At 38.4% G+C, this 18343-nt stretch overlaps 1 long non-coding RNA gene across 2 annotated transcripts in view; it reads right to left on the bottom strand.

Annotated features, from left to right (window-relative positions):
- LOC143673137 (uncharacterized) overlaps positions 1-18115 on the bottom strand; it is a 56187-nt gene extending 38072 nt beyond the window's left edge. For both annotated transcript variants that reach the window (XR_013170201.1, XR_013170200.1), the window contains exon 1: positions 17967-18115. This is a non-coding gene — a long non-coding RNA (uncharacterized LOC143673137). The remainder of the gene's footprint in view (positions 1-17966) is intronic.
- Between the last annotated feature and the right edge of the window lie 228 nt (positions 18116-18343).

The following is an 18343-nucleotide window of genomic DNA, read 5'->3' on the forward strand; positions in this document are numbered from 1 at the left end:
CATGATAAAAGGTTACAAAATCTTGACTAGTATCATAATGAAGATGGAGGAGAAGATTATGAAAATGGGTACAGTTTCAGTTTCGCCCTATTTCAGAAATATTGGCATGTTCAGAAGATTCAAGGTTTACATGAAAAGAAACACAGATGACAAATATAAACAGATAATACATGTAAACACAGATATCAGCATCCACTCTTCATGAGAGAAAGCTTATAAAACTCGAAGAGGAAAATGAGTCTTTTAGTTTTCTGTCTTTCTAACATAGTCAAATTACCCAAATGAGTGAGGATCAAATAAGAAAAGGCAGGTATCCAGGGTCAAAACCAATTCTCCACCTATATACAACTAACTAATAAGAAAATTATTGCAAAAACGTTATGACATAGGAAGAAATGCAAAAATGGTGAGACTATGGACTGCTCAATTAGGGCAACCAATTCAAAGAAGAACTAAAGAATATGCAAAAGCATGAGAAATTGTGCCCTAGAATGTAGGTCCCAGCAGGCCCACAAAACTCAGCAGTGAAGTAACAATAGAGAGGGCTGCCAAAAGGAGGATTGTCAGGTGAAAAAAATTAGATATAATAGATTATAACTTGAAATTAAAGGATTGGGAGTAATTTTACAATTATTTTGCATATTAGGGATGATAATTGATTAGATGCAATGAAAGTGAACAAAAGGATATATTAAAACAATGGCTGATCCCAGAATAATTTTTTAATGAAAAAAACCCCTACAAAACAGCAATAAGGGTTTTATACCTATTCAAAAATAATATAAACACTAATTACATTTAACAAGACTCATGATATAATTATTTTGGTATAAGGTTCAGGCTAGGAATTGGGCAGGTATAGTGTGCAAATGAAAATACTCATCATTTGATACATGGAGGTATCTAAAGATGAATATAAATTTGGAAAGATAAAATTAAAAACAAAAGATTACTAAAAACTGAAAAATACAAAGAAACCTTAAAATAACTGAAAATACATACTTCTCAGAAATAAGGTTGAGGATGTGAAGAAATAAGGTATGGGGGAATTCTTGTTTATTACATTATTGGTGTTTGTATTATTCAGTATCTCATCCTAAGACTATTTCATTTTCATTTTGGTCCAACATCCAAAAGAAGGGAAACAGTTTGGGACAGCAAAAGTTCACTTCCAACTGTTAACTTTTCTTGGCAGCCATCTGTATTTTCTCTTCTAAGCAGAGATTCTTTTGGACATGAATAGAAGGAGACAGTGGCAGTATCCTCACTTTTCTGCTTAGGTGTGGGAAGCTGAAGACAGTTGAGAACCAATGCTGCTCATGCTTCAACAATCACATGAATTTCTGCAATCTTGTAAAAATTCAGTTCCTAACTTGGTAGGTTGTGGAGTACCCTTTGAAATTGCCTTTTCAGCAAGCTCTTAAGATGTGTGATACAAAAGGCATATGTACCTCACACTGTAAGCTGTAAGGTCCTCTTTTCATCTCAATTTCTTTATGGAAGTGGTTTTCAAACTTTAATGCTTATTCAGATAGTCTTGGGATCTTTTAAATTCTAAATGTCAATTTCAAAACCAAGGGCAATTAAATCAGAATCTCTGGCAATGGATTCTAGATATCATAATAAAAGGAAGACATAATGTCAATGTGCAGAGGCCTTAAAATCCATTATCTTAGAAACAATGATTTAATATGGGTGATATTCTCACTTGAAATTGTACAGCTCACAATATCAACAAAAACATCAGATTAAGAATCTCCCATGGGCTTCCCACCAGACCCACAGAGAGGCACCCATATCTTGGGGAGTACTTGGGGCATGTCCAATTCTAAGGCCAGGAAATTGTCCCAATGAAAGCAAGTCTAGAGACTTCTGGAGAAGATGGCGGCTTAGTAAGACGCACGGGTCTTAGTTCCTCCTCCAGAATAGCTACTAAAGAAATAGAAACAGTTCAGAACAGCTCCCAGAACCATGACAGAGACCATAAAGACAGCGTACCCCATTCTGGAATGGCTGAACCAGCTGGGAGAATCCGCTGTGGTGAGATACCCGAGGGGCGTGCACTTCCCCGGGCTGGGGCAGTTGGTGGCTGGAGTCCCTCCCTCCCTCCTTCCTGGGCTGGCTGGGATAATTGGACAGGTGGTCCCCTCAAGCCATGGTGGCCGGCACCCCCCCACACATGCAGCCTCCTGGACTGGCTGGGAGAATTGATCGGAGGTCCCCCAAGCTGCAGAGGCCGGCGACCAGGATCACTTCAACACACGTGGCTTCCCGGTCCAGCTGGGAACATTGGATCGGCATTTCCACAAGCCGTGGCGGCTGGCACCCCCTGCCATGCTTGGCTTCCCAGGCCAGCTGGGAGATTTGGACCGGCACTACCCCAAGCCATGGAGGTCAGTGCCCTCCACAGGTGGATTCCCGGGCCGGCTGAGAGATTTGAATCGGTGCTCCCCCAAGTTGCTTTGGCTGGTGACCCTCCCCCACAGTGAGAGTTTTCAAAGTTAAAGGAGCCACAGCATCTTTTACTGGTGGGACCCACAGACAGATGAGCGCCACGAGCACCACATACTGGGCAGGATAAGAAAAACAGAGCCCAGAGATTTCACAGGAAAATCTTTCAAGCTGCTGGGTCCCACACCCAGGGAAATCGGATTAAATGCCCAGACGCCAGCAGAAAATAATGGATCACACTAGGAAAATGGAAGATATGGCCCAGTCAAAGGAACAAACCAATATTCAAATGAGATACAGAAGCTGAGAAAACTAATGCTGAATATACGAACAGAAATGGAAAACCTCTTCAAAAACGAAATTGATAAATTGAGGGAGGACATGAAGAAGAAAGGGGCTGAACAAAAGAAGAAATAGAAATTCTGAAAAAACAAACCACAGAACTTATGAGATTGAAGGACAAAGTAGAAAAGATGGAAAAAACAATGGATACCTACAATGGTAGATTTAAAGAGACAGAAGCTAGAATTAGTGAACTGGAGGATGGAACATCTGAATTCCAAAAGGAAACAGAAACTATACGGAAAAGAATGGAAAAATTTGAGCAGGGGATCAGGGAACTGAATGATAATATGAATCGCACAAATATATGTGTTGTGGGTGTTCCAGAAGGAGAAGAGAAGGGAAAAGGAGGAGAAAAACTAATGGAAGAAATTATCACTGAAAATTTCCTAACTCTTATGAAAGATCTAAAATTACAGATCCAAGAGGTGCAGCACACCCCAAAGAGAATAGATCCAAATAGGTGTTCTCCAAGACACTTACTAGTTAGAATGTCAGAGGTCAAAGAGAAAGAGAGGATCTTGGAAGCAGCAAGAGAAAAACAATCCATCACATACAAGGGAAACCCAATAAGACTATGTGTAGATTTCTCAGCAGAAACCATGGAAGCTAGAAGACAGTGGGATGATATATTTAAATTACTAAAAGAGAAAAACTGCCAACCAAGACTTCTATATCCAGCAAAATTGTCCTTCAAAAATGAGGGAGAAATTAAAACATTTTCAGACAAAAAGTCACTGAGAGAATTTGTGACCAAAGACCAACTCTACAAGAAATACTAAAGGGAGCACTAGAGTAAGATACGAAAAGACAGAAGAGAGAGGTATGGAGAAGAGTGTAGAAAGAAGGAAAATCAGATATGATATATATAATACAAAAGGCAAAATGGTAGAGGAAAATATTATCCAAACAGTAATAACACTAAATATTAATGGACTGAATTCCCCAATCAAAAGACATAGACTGGCAGAATGGATTAAAAAACAGGATCCTTCTATATGCTATCTACAGGAAACACATCTTAGACCCAAAGATAAACATAGGTTGAAAGTGAAAGGTTGGGAAAAGTTATTTCATGCAAATAACAACTAGAAAAGAGCAGGAGTAGCTATATTAATATTCAACAAATTAGACTTCAAATGTAAAGCAGTTAAAAAAGACAAAGAAGGACACTATCTACTAATAAAAGGAACAATTAAACAAGAAGACATAAAAATCATAAATATTTATGCACCAAACCAGAATGCCCCAAAATATGAGGAATACACTGCAAACACAGAAAAGGGAAATAGACACATATACAATAATAGTTGGAGACTTCAATTCACAACTCTCATCAATGGACAGAATATCTAGACAGAGGATCAATAAAGAAATAGAGAATTTGAATATTACAAAAAATGAGCTAGATTTAACAGACATTTATAGGACATTACATCCTACAACAACAGGAAACATCTTTTTCTCAAGTGCTCATGGATCATTCTCAAAGATAGACCATATGCTGGGTCACAAAGCAAGTCTTAACAAATTTTAAAAGATTGAAATCATACACAACACTTTCTCGGATCATAAAGGAATGAAGTTGGAAATCAATAATAGGCAGAGTGCCATAAAACTCGCAAATACGTGGAGTTGCAACAACACACTCTTAAACAACGAGTGCGTCAAGGAAGAAATTGCAAGAGAAATTAGTAAATATCTCGAGATGAATGAAAATGAAAACACAACATATCAAAACCTATGGGACGCATCAATGTCAGTGCTAAGAGGGAAATTTATTGCCCTAAATGCCTATATCAGAAAAGAAGAAAAGTCAAAAATGCAGGAATTAAATGTCCACTTGGACGAACTGGAGAAAGAACAGCAAACTAACCCCAAAGCAAGTAAAGGAAAGAAATAGCAAAGAATAGGGCAGAAATAAATGAAATTGAAAACATGAAAACAATAGAGAATATCAATAAGACCAGAAGTTGGTTCTATGAGAAAATCAATAAGGTTGATGGGCCCTTAGCAAGATTGACAAAAAGAAGAAGAGAGAGGACGCAAATAAATAAGATCAGAAATGGAAGAGGAGACATAACCACTGACCTCACAGAAATAAAGGAGGTAATAACAGGATACTATGAACAACTTTACACTAATAAATACAACAATTTAGATGAAATGGACGGGTTCCAGGAAAGGCATGAACAACCAACTTTGACTCAAGAAGAAATAGATGACCTCAACAAACCAATAACAAGTAAAGAAATTGAATCAGTCATTCAAAAGCTTCCTAAAAAGAAAAGTCCAAGACCAGACGGCTTCACATGTGAATTCTACCAAACATTCCAGAAAGAATTATTACCAACTCTCCTCAAACTCTTCAAAAAAATCAAAGTGGAGGGAAAGCTACCTAATTCATTCTATGAAGCCAACATCACCCTCATACCAAAACCAAGCAAAGATATTACAAAAAAAGAAAACTACAGACCAATCTCTCTAATGAATATAAATGCAAAAATCCTCAACAAAATTCTTGCAAATCGAATCCAACAACACATTAAAAGAATTATACATCATGACCAAGTAGGATTCATCCCAAGTATGCAAGGATGGTTCAACATAAGAAAATCAATTAATGTAATACACCATATCAACAAATCAAAGCAGAAAAATCACATGATCATCTCAATTGATGCACAGAAGGCATTTGACAAGATTCAACATCCTTTCCTGTTGAAAACACTTCAAAGGATAGGAATACAGGGGAACTTCCTTAAAATGATAGAGAGAATGTATGAAAAACCCACAGCTAATATCATCCTCAATGGGGAAAAATGGAAAACTTTCCCCCTAAGATCAGGAACAAGACAAGGATGTCCACTATCACCACTATTATTCAACATTGTGTTGGAGGTTCTAGCCAGAGCAATTAGACAAGAAAAAGAAATACAAGGCATCAAAATTGGAAAGGAAGAAGTAAAACTATCACTGTTTGCAGACGATCTGATACTATATGTTGAAAACCCAGAAAAATCCACAACAAAACTCCTAGGGCTAACAAATGAGTGCAGCAAAGTAGCAGGTTACAAGATCAACATTCAAAATCTGTAGCGTTTCTATACACCAGCAATGAACAAGTTGAGGGGGAAATCAAGAAACGAATTCCATTTACAATTGCAACTAAAAGAATAAAATACCTAGGAATAAATTTAACTAAAGAGATAAAAAAAAAACCTATATAAAGAAAACTACAAAAAACTGTTAAAAGAAGTCACAGAAGACCTAAATAGATGGAAGGGCATACCGTGTTCATGGATTGGAAGGCTAAATATAGTTAAGATGTCAATCCTACCTGAACTGATTTACAGATTCAATGCAATGCCAATCAAAATCCCAACAACTTAATTTTCAGAAATAGAAAAACCAATAAGCAAATTTATCTGGAAGGGCAGGGTGACCCGAATTGCTAAAAGCATCTTGAGGGAAAAAAATGAACCTGGAGGTCTCACGCTGCCGGACTTTAAGGCATATTATGAAGCCACAGTGGTCAAAACAGCATGGTATTGGCATAAATATCAATATATCGACCAATGGAATCGAATAGAGTGCTCAGATATAGACCTTCTCATCTACAGACATTTGATCTTTGATAAGGCAGTCAAGCCAACTCACCTGGGACAGAACAGTCTCTTCAATAAATGATGCCTAGAGAACTGGATATCCATATGCAAAAGAATGAAAGAGGACCCGTATCTCACACCCTATACAAAAGTTAACTCAAAATGGATCAAAGATCTAAACATTAGGTCTAAGACCATAAAACAGTTAGAGGAAAATGTAGGGAGATATCTTATGAAACTTACAATTGGAGGGAGTTTTATGGACCTTAAACCTAAAGGAAGAGCACTGAAGAAAGAAAGAAAGAAATGGGAGCTCCTCAAAATTAAACACTTTTGTGAATCAAAGAACTTCATCAAGAAAGTAAAAAGACAGCCTACACAATGGGAGACAATATTTGGAAACGACATATCAGATAAAGGTCTAGTATCCAGAATTTATAAAGAGATTGTTCATCTCAACAACAAAAAGACAGACGATCCAATTACAAAATGGGAAAAAGACTTGAACAGACGCCTCTCAGAAGAGGAAATACAAATGGCCAAAAGGGACATGAAGAGATACTCAATGTCCCTGGACATTAGAGAAATGTAAATCAAAACCACAATGAGATATCATCTCACACCCACCAGAATGGCCATTATCAACAAAACGGAAAATGACAAGTGCTGGAGAGGATGCGGAGAAAGAGGCGCACTTATCCACTGTTGGTGGGAATGTCAAATGGTGCAACCACTGTGGAAGGCAGTTTGGCGGTTCCTCAAAAAACTGAATAGAGAATTGCCATACGACCCAGCAATACCATTGCTAGGTATCTACTCAAAGGACTTTAGGGCAAAGACACAAACAGACATTTGCACACCAATGTTTATAGCAGCATTATTTACAATTGCAAAGAGATGGAAACAGCCAAAATGTCCATCAACAGACGAGTGGCTAAACAAACCGTGGTATATACATACGATAGAATTTTATGCAGCTTTAAGACAGAATAAACTTATGAAGCATGTAATAACATGGATGAACCTAGAGAACATTATGCTGAGTGAGTCTAGCGAAAAACATAAGGACAAATACTGTATGGTCCCACTGCTGTGAACCGACATTCGAGAATAAACTTGGAATATGTCATTGGTTACAGAGACCATCAGGAGTTAGAAACAGGGTAAGATAATGGGTAATTGGAGCTGAAGGGATACAGACTATCCCTTTTTGCAACAGGACTAGATACAAAAACTCAAAAATGGACAGCAAAATACTACCTAATTGTAAAGTAATCATGTTAAAACACTGAATGAAGCTGCATCTGAGCTATAGTTTTTTGTTTATTTGTTTGTTTGTGTTTTTTGTTTTTTTATATATATATATTCTTTTATTTTTTCTTCTTGTATTACATTTATTTTTTTCTCTATATTATCATTCTATATCTTTTTCTGTTGTTTTGCTAGTTCTTTTCCTAAATCGATGCAAATGTACTAAGAAATGATGATCATGCATCTATGTGATGATATTAAGAATTACTGATTGCATATGTAGAATGGAATGATTTCTTAATGTTGTGTTTATTTTTATTTTTATTTTTTAAATAAATAAATAAATAAATAAATAAATAAAAGGGGGAACAAATGTTAAAAATAAATTTAGTTTGAAGGGCTAGTGGTAAATGAAAGCGAGGGGTAAGGGGTATGGCATGTATAATCTTTTTTTTCTGTTATCGTATTATTTCTTTCTCTGTCATCTTTTTTATTTTTTTCTAAATCGCTACAAATGTTCTAGAAATGATGAATATGCAGCTATGTGATGATATTAAGAATTACTGATTTTATATGTAGAATGGAATGATATTTTAATGTTTTGTTTGTTAATTTTTTTAATTAATAAAAAAATAAAAAAAGAATCTCCCATGGATCTTCTGTCCTCAGAAACAATGAATAAAAAGTATAAACTGTCAAAATCATATTTGTTATAACAAATAGTCACAGGTTTACAGCAACCACATTGAAGAGAAGGCCAGCAGAGAGCACCCTGTGTCTTCCACATAAGAAAGAATTTCAGTTGAAAGTTAGCTGCTTTTCCTCTGAAGAACTATATGTTAAATAAATCAATCCCCTTTTATTGAAAGCCAATTCATCTCTGGTGTGTTGCATTCTAGCAGCCAGCAACCTAGAACACTGGGCATCTACAACTGCTGAACCTCCCTTCATTCAAAACAGCCCCCCACACCTAGTTATTTACCACTTCTACCGTCCCATCTCAAAAAAGCAACCAAGCACCAACCAATTTGTGTTTCCCTTAGGTCTCTTCAGAATCCTTCGGAATGAACACAATTCCTACCAAAGATCTTTCCCTCCTCAATCACTCCCAGTGGCATTCCATTATTCTTCTGGAGTGACCCACATTGTTGCATAAATTTAATCAATCTGATTTAGTCCAACTGCATTTCTGTTCCTGGTAGTCTTTGTTAAAGCTTAAATGGTCAAATCCTATAAGCAAAATAAGTTGCAGTTTGGAGAAGAGGGAATAATTATTTGTGATGTGATGAAATATTAAAGAAACAATGAGTGAACTAGATTGTGGATAGACATACAAAAATGAATATTGACTAAATAAAGCAATTTTCAGAAGAAACATGAAATATGACATCATTTGTGAAAATTCAGAAACAAAATATGTCCATTTTGGATATGTAAAGAGATAGTAAAAACAATGAAAATATAGATTAAAATGGTACATGAAAAATTGATGCTAGCTCTCATTTAGAAGGAAGAATAAAAGATATTAGTAGTGAGATGAATGTCTGATAACATTCTATAATCTTCAATTTCATAAAAATAAATTATTGAATTAAATATAAATATACAAAACTTGCCAATTCTTGGAACAATCATACAAAGTTCATTATTTTATTCTCCAAACACAATTTTTTGAACTAAAAATATGAAATTTGATCATCAAATTCATGAGAACAGCTTATTTTTAATCTATTGATATATTTAATCATCCATTCATTTGCTGAACAAATATTACTAAGTAATTACAGTTTCATAAGATCCCTAGTTCCAGTTTATGCCCCTTTTCATCTTATAAACCATGTAAACACTCAGTCTGAGGTTATACAGCTTTATCCTCCAGTGTAATCTTTTAATAGCTTGTTCAAAAACCTTAGCATTTATGGACTTTCAGACTGAAAGAGGCAAAGCATACAGCCACAGGAACTTAACTCTGAAACTAAATTAGAATTAAATGTTAAAGTGGTGATTTGTGCAAATTAAATATCAAATCTCATACAACATAAACCTATTATCATAAAGGGAAGTAAAATATTTAGTGTATATTACATGCACAGTGCTAGTAAGCGTAAGAAGAAAAAGGTCTTTTCCCAACAATGTGACCTTTGAATTTTAGCTGTTTTCATTTTCAGCAGTCCTTGAACAAAAATTAAATCTAAATGACTATATGGATGACTATGAATAGTGCCATCTCAATGGAAATTCCAATGGCATTCTTTGCAAAAATGTAAATCTTAAAAATTCATATGAAATTGCAAAAGACTCTAATAACCAAAACATCTTGAAAAAGAAGAAGAAAGATGAAGGATTCATATTGTTTTTGACAAGCAAGTCCATTCAGTGGGGAAAGAAGGCTTCACAAAATTATGCTGGGAAAAAAGGATATCCACATGAAAAAGAATGAATGTGAATCCTTACCTCCATCACACACACAAATTCACTCAAAATGAATCAGAGGCATATAAAAGCACCCGAAGTATAAAACTCATAGGCGAATACATGCAGAAACATCTTCACTGTCTTATGCTAGGCAATGAATTCTGGCTTTACACAAAGATTACAAGAAACAAAATAAAAACTAGATAAAGTGGACTGTATGAACATTAAAATATTTTGCTCATAAAAGGATATTAGTAATAAAGTGATACAACAGTATGGGAGAAAATATTTGGAAAATATATTTGGGAAAATTTTATCTAGAGTACACAAAGTCTTCCTACAACTCAATAACAAAATGCAATCAATCTAATGATAAAAATTGAAAAAGACTTGAATAAACATTTCTCCAAAGAAGACATGTAAGTAGCCAGTAAGTGCATGATAAGAACACAATATCATTACCCATCAAGGGAAATGCACAATAAAACTGTAGTGAAATATGACCATACAATTGTTAGAATGGCTAATGTTTTAAAATGCAAAATAAAAAGGATTTGTGAGAGGCAGAGAAATAAAAAGCTTAGTACATTTTAAGGATGTGCTGTATAAATCAGTTTGAGGATTTTTTAAATAACTAAATAAAGAATTACCACCTGACCCAGTAATTTTACTTCTAGGTAACAAACATATAGAAAGCAGGGACTCAGGCAGATATATGTACACCAATATGTATAGCTTCATTATTCACAATAACCCACAGGTGGAAGCAATGAAAATATCCACCAACAGATAAATGGGTAAAACAAAATCTGGTATATATAAACAATAGAATATTATTCATTCCTAAAAAGGAATGAAGTTCAGACGCATGCTGAATATGGATGAATCATGAGGACATCATGCTGAACAAAATAGTGTTGGAGACATCGTGTTGACACAAAGGAGAAATGTTGGTGATAAGGCATATATGAAATTGAAAGAGCACAAGAATTCATGGAGGTAGAAAATAGGTTCAAATCTGTGGGTTGAAAGAGAATATGGAGTTAATGCATAGAGGGTGCAAGGTTTTTGTTTAGAGTGATGGGAAAATGCTGATCATTGATGGTGATGTGGGCAGCACAACACTGAGAATGCGATTAATGTACTTAATTTTGTGCTTGGGAATGGTTGAAATAGGAGTGTTCATAAATTGTTTGTTTTCACAATTAAAGAGGGAGGGAGGGGGAGAGAAAGAGAGAGAGAGAGAGGAAGAAGAAGAAGAGGAGGAGGAGAAGAAAACAAGTAAGCAGCTATATATGATCCTGGAATGAATTTAATAATGGAAGAGAAACTGCTATATATCAGGATACATGTGAAATTGCAAGCCATACTACAATCTTCATACCCATGTTAAATTTCCTGATATTGATAACTATACTTAAAGTGGTTACATAAGTGAATGTACTTGTTCTAAAGGAAAAGTAAATGAAAGGAATATTTAGAACATACACTACAATGCTTAGAAAGCAGATGCATACACGAAAATAGGAAGAGACAAAGTGATTTTACTAGATGTTGATAATGATAATATAGACATGATAGATACAGCTATATAAATGAGAGATTAAATGATAGATTGAGATAACTGATGGAAGAGAACTATAGATAAATGAACAGGGAGAAGGAAAGAGTGAGAGGGAGAGAGAGAATGAAATAATATATTCATTGAGGTAAAATGTTAAAATCAGTAAATTTGGAATTTGGGTAGTGTGTATGTGAGTATTCTCTAGGTTTTATATTATTTTTGCAAATTCCAGTAAATTTCAAATTATTTCAAAATGAAATGCTTATAAAAAAGAAAAAGAGACAAACTAATTTAAGATAACTTCATGAAAGACTGCTTACAAATAGACAATGAACACTTGGTAATGTTCATCAGGGAAAAGCAAATTTAAATCACGATGAGATATCACTTCATACTGACTAGAATGGCAAATTCTCAAAAGACTGACAATAAATACTAGGTGTTGTCAAAAATGGAAAAATCAGAGCTCTCACAGTTTTTGTTACTCAAGTATTAAATGGAAAAACCATTTTGGAAAAGTTGCTCAATGTCAATAACCATAAGGGAAATGCAAATCAAAGCCACAATGAGATACCATATCACACTCACAGTAAGTGCTACAATTGCAAAATCAAAACAAAAAAACAGAAGCATTAATGAGAATGTGGAGTATTTTGGTTTGCTAAAGCAGCTGGAATGTGATACATGAGAAACGGAATGGCTTTTAAAAAGAAAATTTCTTAAGTTGCAAATTTACAGCTCTCAGACCACAGAGATGTCCAAACTAAGGCATTCATAGAAAGATACCTTAACTCAAAAGGCTGATGTCTGGCCTATGGAAAGGCACATACGTGGTGTCTGCTTCATTGTTCCTGGTTTCATTTCTTCTAGCTTCTGAAACCAGTTGTTTCTTCTCTAAGCATCTGCGGGCCTTCTCTTAGTTCCTCTGGGTCTTATTTGCCTTCTCATAGGAAGGCACATGTTGATGTCTGCTGAGCTCTTCCTGTGTCTAGGTATCTGCTCTCTCTCTCAGCACTCCAAACATCTGTGTCACTGTCAGCTTTGAGGCAAATTTTCTCCATGTGTCTGCATTTGAGGTTTTCCCCAAATGTTTTCCCTTTTAAAGGACTCTAGCAACTAATCAAGATTCACCTTAAATGGGAGGACTCACATCTCCATCTAATAAAAAGGCCACACTCAGAATTGACTGTTTCATCTCTATGGAAGCAATTTAACAAAAAAAACTCATACCCACAGCTGGGTGTATCACATTTTCATGGAAACAATCGAATTAACATTTCCCACTCTAAACAATAGGTCTGCCCATAAGAGATTTTATCAGGATTAAAACATGGCTTTTCTGTGATCCATAAATATTTCAAACCAACACATGGAGAAATAGGAATAATATTCACTGTTGGTGGGAATGTTAACCAGTGTAAACTTTATGGAAAACAGTTTGACCATGCCTTCCAGATTGGATGTTCACCTTTCTATTAAAATCTTATCTCTCCAAGTACTCTCTTCCAAGAATGTCAGAGTTACATTACCAAATTGTATAAATTATTGCTTGATGTATCTTAATTTAGTTCTGTTTGAGTGTGTCACTCTGCACATGACTTCTGTACACAGTTACCTCTGCATTTATTAGATTAAAATACTTGTAATAATGAAGCTAACATTTATAATTTATTTGCCAGTGTTAAATCAGTCCTAAGCTTACATGTATTACCTTTGACAGACTCAAGAAGACTGTGAATTTTCTCAAATAGTACAGGTAATTATATTTTGTCTTTTTCTATATGATATGACTGTTGTCTGCTTTGACCAATATAAATCTTTAGAGGTGAAACTGCCTCACATCAAAGGAATAGATATAAAGGAATCTTGGGGTCCTTGAATATTCAATGTCATACCACTAAGCTGTAAGAATTCTGATGGCCCTGAGACTGGCATGCTGGAGAGACCAAATGTACATGTTTCAGTCCCCAGTCCCACTGAGGCCAGCCCTCAACTCCCCTTGCTAAAGCACCAACCAAATAAGTAACACCATCTTAGTCCTATAGATAAGCCAAAGCTGCTAGCTAAACAACACTGTATGATGTGCTTCAATGCTACATGAAGCAGAAACATTGCCCATATAAAACCTACCTGAACTCCTGACCCACAAAATCATGAGTGAAATGAAATCATGAGTGAAAATATTAATGAAACATTAATGTTTTCATCAGTGATTTTTAATTGAGTTATAATAATCTAAAGTGTACAATTACTTATTCACAGTAACATCATAAAGCTGTGTAATCATCATTACAATCTAGTTTTGAACATTTTTATTGCTTCATGAATAAGAAAAATAAGAATAAAAATATAAATAAAAATAAAGAAGAGGAATGACAATGGTGGCTTAGTGGCAAAATTCATGCCTGCCATGCTGGAGACCTGGATTTGATTCCTGGAGCCTGCTCATGCCAAAAAATGAAAAAATTAAAAGTAAAGAAGGACACCAAAAATACCCCATAAGCCACACACACCTTATTATTCATTTTTGTCCTTTTTTCCTTACTCATCTGTCCATACACTGGATAAAGGGAGTTTCAGTCAAGGTTTTCACACTCACATGTTCACAAATTAAATGCCCTATATTTATTCCATCATCTTCAAGAATGAGGAATGGCCATTCAACATTTTCAGGCATTTCCCTATAGCTACTCCAATGAACCAAAAACTGAAAGGGGATATCTGTATACTGCATAAGAGTAACTTGTAGAAATATTTCTCAATCTTATATAAAATCTTTCAGCCGCTGAAACTTAATTTGTTTCATTTGTCTTTCCCCTATTGGTCAAGAAGTCTAATTCCTAAGATGCCAATAAACCATTAAGGGTTTCCCAACTACATTGATGTTAGCATTTTTTTCCCTCTATTACTCATTTTTATGCCATATGTTCTACCTGTCTGTTGACAAGGTAGATAAAAGGAGCATCAGACACAGGGATTGTCCTCTGCCTGTCAGAAGCCCGGGCCTGATGATGCGCTCCAGCACCGGGGCACCCCCTGCGATTCCCTGACATGCAGATGCGGTCATCACCCTGTCGGCTGGGCGACTGGGCAGTGGGCGGAGCTCCTGCTCTGCACCACTTCCCCGGGTTCCTCCCCCCTCTGACTGCGACAGACATGTGTGATGCAGGGGCTGTGGTCCCTGTGACGTTTGATTTGTTTTCATGTTTTCCTTCCTTTTCTCAAGTACCAGAAGACACCAAAGACAAGGAACCTTTCCTATTTTGATCATTCCGTTCTGCAGTTATTCAATGAAGAGTTAAGAATTTCATCACATACTTGCACCTTCATCCTCATGATCATTTCTTGGAACACTTCCATCCCCTCAGAAGGAGAAATAGAAAGGAAACAGGGGAAAACTGCACACATACCGTAGATCTTATGCCTCCCTCCTTTCTTTCACTGCTAGCATTCCCAACTACATTGATGTTAACTTTTGTTCCCTCCACTAGTCATTTTTATGCGCTACGCTCTACCTGTCTGTTGACAAGGTACATAAAAGGAGCATCAGACACAGGGATTGGCCTATGCCTGTCAGAAGGCCGGGCCCGATGGTGCGCTCCGGCACCGGAGCCCACTTGAGTGTCCGTGACCCGCACTTGCCACCACCGTCCTGTCGGCCTGGCGCTTTGGTCTTGGGCGGGGCCTCCTGCTCATCCCCACCTCCACAGGCTCCAACACCCTTTGAATGCGACAGACATTTCTGACGCAGGGGCTGAGGTCCCTGTGACTTTTTGCTCTGGTTTTGTGTTTTCCTTCCTTTTTTCAAGTACCAGAAGACACCAAAGACAAGGAACCTTTCCTATTTTGATCATTCCATTCTGTCGTTATTCAATGAGGAGTTCAGAATTTCATCACATCCTTGCACGTTCATCCTCATGATCATTTCTGGGAACACTTCCATCCCCTCAGAAGGAGAAATAGAAAGGAAACAGGAAAAAACTACGCACATACCATAGCCCTTACGCCTCCCTTCTTTCTTTGATCGCTACCTTCCCAATTCCTTTGATGTTAACCTTTGTTCCCTCTATTACTCATTCTTATGCCATACGATCTACCTGTCTGTTGACAGGGTAGTTAAAGGGAGCATCAGACACAGGGATTGGCCTCTGCCTGTCAGATGCGCGGCACGAAGGTCTGCTCCGGCACCGGAACACAATCTGGATTCCCTGACCCACAGTTGCTGTCACCGCCCTATCTGCCGACCGGGCGGCTGGGCCGTGGGCGGGGTCTCCTGCTCAGCCCCTCCTACCCGGTCTCCTCACCTCTCTGACTGCGACAGACATGTGTGACGAAGGGGCTGTGGTCCCTGTGACATTCTGTTTTGTTTTCGTGTTTTCCTTCCTTTTCTCAAGAACCAGAAAACACCAAAGACAAGGAAACTTTCCTATTTTGATCATTCTCTTCTGCCGTTATTCAATGAGGAGTTCAGAATTTCATCACATCCTTGCACGTTCATCATCGTGATCATTTCTTGGGACATTTCCATCCTCGCAGAAGGAGAAAGAGAAAGGAAACAGGGAAAAACGGCTCACAAACCGTAGCCCTTACACCTCCCTCCTTTCTTTGATCGCGAGCATTCCCAACTACATTGATTTTAACATCTGTTCCCTCTCTTCCTCATTTCTATTCCATACGTCCTCCCGGTCTGCTGACAAGGTAGTTAAAGGAGCATCAGACACAGGGACTGGCCACTGCCTGTCAGGAGCCCGAGCCCTATGGAGGGCTTCGGCGCCAGGGAACCCTCTGAGTTTCTCTGACCCGCAGGTGTCGCCAACGCCCTGTCGGCCAGGCCGCTGTGCTGTGGGCTGGGCCTCCTCATCAGCTCCACCTCCCCGGGGTCCTCCCCCCACTGACGGCGACACACATTTGAGACGCAGGGGCTGTGGTCCCTGTGGTTTTTTCTTTCATTTTCCTTTTTTACTTCCTGTTCTAATGCACAAGAAGACACCAAAGAAAAGGAAACGTTCCTATCTGATCATTCCGTTCTGCCATTATACAGTGAAGAATTCAGAATTCCATCATATCCTTGCACATTCATCATCGTGATCATTTCTTGGGACATTTCCATCCTCCCAGAAGAAGAAATAGAAAGGAAACAGGGAAAAACTGCGCACACATCTTTACCCTTACGCCTCCCTACTTTCTTTGATTGTGAGCATTCCCAACTACATTGATTTTAATATCTGTTCCCTCTCATCGTCATTTCTATTCCATGTGTCCTACCAGTCTGCCGACAAGGTAGCTAAAGGGAGCCAGGGCCCGATGGTGCGTTCCGGGGCCAGGGAACCCCTGGGGTTCCATGACCCGCAGAAGCTGCCACCGCCCTGTCGGCCAGGCGACTTGGCAGTGGGCGGGGCATCCTGCTCAGCACCACCTCCCCGGGCTCCTCCCCCCACTGACTGTGACAGACCTTTCTGAGCAGGGGTTGGTGTCCCTGTGAGTTTTTTCTTTGATTTCCTTCTCTCAAGTCCCAGAACACACCAAAGGAAGGGAAACATTCCTAATTTGCTCATTCCATTCTGCCATTATACAATGAGTAATTCAGGATTTCATCACATCCCTGCACTTTCATCATCATGATCGTTGCTTGGGACACTTTCCTCCTCTCAGGAGGAGAGATAGAAAGGAAACGGAGAAAAACTGCATGCACATCATAGCAATTTCACCTCCTTCCTTTCTTTGAATGCTAGCATTCCCAACTACATTGATGTTAACTATTTTTCCCTCCATTAGTCATTTTTATGCCATAAGACACAGGGATTGGTCTCTGTCTGTCAGAAGCCCGGGCCCGATGGTGCGCTCCGGCACCGGAGCCCACCTGAGTGTCCGTGACCCGCAGTTGCCACAACCGCGCTGTCAGCCTGGCGCCTGGACCGTGGGCGGGGCCTCCTGCATATCCCCACCTCCCCAGGCTCCAAGCCCCTCTGAATGCGACAGACATGTGTGACGAAGGGGTTGTGGTCCCTGTGACGTGTTTTGTTTTCGTGTTTTCCTTCCTTTTCTCAAGTACCAGAAGACACCAAAGAAAAAGAATCTTTCCTATTTTGATCATTCCCTTCTGCGGTTATTCAATGAGGAGTTCAGAATTTCATCACATCACGCGTTCATCATTGTGATCATTTCTTGGGACATTTCCATCCTCCCAGAAGGAGAAATCGAAAGGAAACAGGGAAAAACTCCTCACACACCATAGCCCTTACGCCTCCCTCCTTTTTTTGATCCCGAGCATTCCCAACTACATTGATTTTAACATCTGTTCCCTCTCTTCATCATTTCTATTAAATACGTCCTACCTGTCTGCTCACAAGGTGACTAAAAGGAGCATCAGACACAGGGACTGGCCACTGCCAGTCAGGAGCCCGAGCCCTATGGCGGACTCTGGCTCCAGGGAACCCTCTGGGTTTCTCTGACCCGCAGGTGTCGCCACCGCCCTGTCGGCCGGGCCCGCTGTGCTGTGGGCTGGGCCTCCTCCTCAGCTCCACCTCCCCGGGCTCCTCCTCCCACTGATGGCGACACACATTTGTGACGCAGGGTCTGTGGTCCCTGTGGTTTTTTCTTTCATTTTCCTGTTTTACTTCCTGTTCTCATGCACCAGAAGACACCAAAGAACAGGAAACGTTCCTATCCTGATCATTCCGTTCTACCATTATACAGTGAAGAATTCAGAATT

The sequence above is a fragment of the Tamandua tetradactyla genome, unplaced genomic scaffold, assembly GCF_023851605.1.
Source record: "Tamandua tetradactyla isolate mTamTet1 unplaced genomic scaffold, mTamTet1.pri scaffold_138_ctg1, whole genome shotgun sequence".
NCBI lineage: Eukaryota > Metazoa > Chordata > Mammalia > Pilosa > Myrmecophagidae > Tamandua > Tamandua tetradactyla.